Source organism: Myotis davidii, unplaced genomic scaffold (assembly GCF_000327345.1).
Source record: "Myotis davidii unplaced genomic scaffold, ASM32734v1 scaffold198, whole genome shotgun sequence".
Lineage (NCBI taxonomy): Eukaryota > Metazoa > Chordata > Mammalia > Chiroptera > Vespertilionidae > Myotis > Myotis davidii.
The window spans coordinates 370,038-370,394 of record NW_006291485.1 but is presented as its reverse complement, the minus strand read 5'-3'; the positions used below and the strand labels follow the sequence as shown (position 1 = coordinate 370,394).

The 357-nt window shown below is 52.9% G+C and overlaps 1 protein-coding gene across 3 annotated transcripts in view; it reads left to right on the top strand.

Moving 5' to 3' along the window:
* The window catches only part of EPHX2 (epoxide hydrolase 2), a 67,036-nt gene that overhangs the window by 63,847 nt on the left and 2,832 nt on the right, over positions 1-357 (top strand). The window lies entirely within an intron of this gene.

Genomic DNA, 357 nt, shown 5'->3' with positions numbered 1-357 from the left:
AAATGTCCAGAGAAACCCGGCCAGCGTGGCTCCATGATTGAGAATTGACCTATGACCCAGGAGGTCACAGTTCGGTTTCCAGTCAGGACACAGTTTTTTATGGAGCTTCCTCGTGTGGGCATGATCAATTGTTCTCCCCATTCCAGTCCCTCTCCCCTCTCTAGGGGAGGGAGAGAGCGAGGGAGGGAGGGAGAGAGAGACAGAGAGAGAGAGACAGACAGACAGACAGACACGGGGGAAGGGAGGCTGAAAACATAAAACTTCTAATCATGGCTGGGCTTCTGCTGACCAGCCCCCATCCAGGAAACACCCCGAGTTGCCTCTTTAGAACAAAAGATGCTCCTCGAGGTCTTAGCA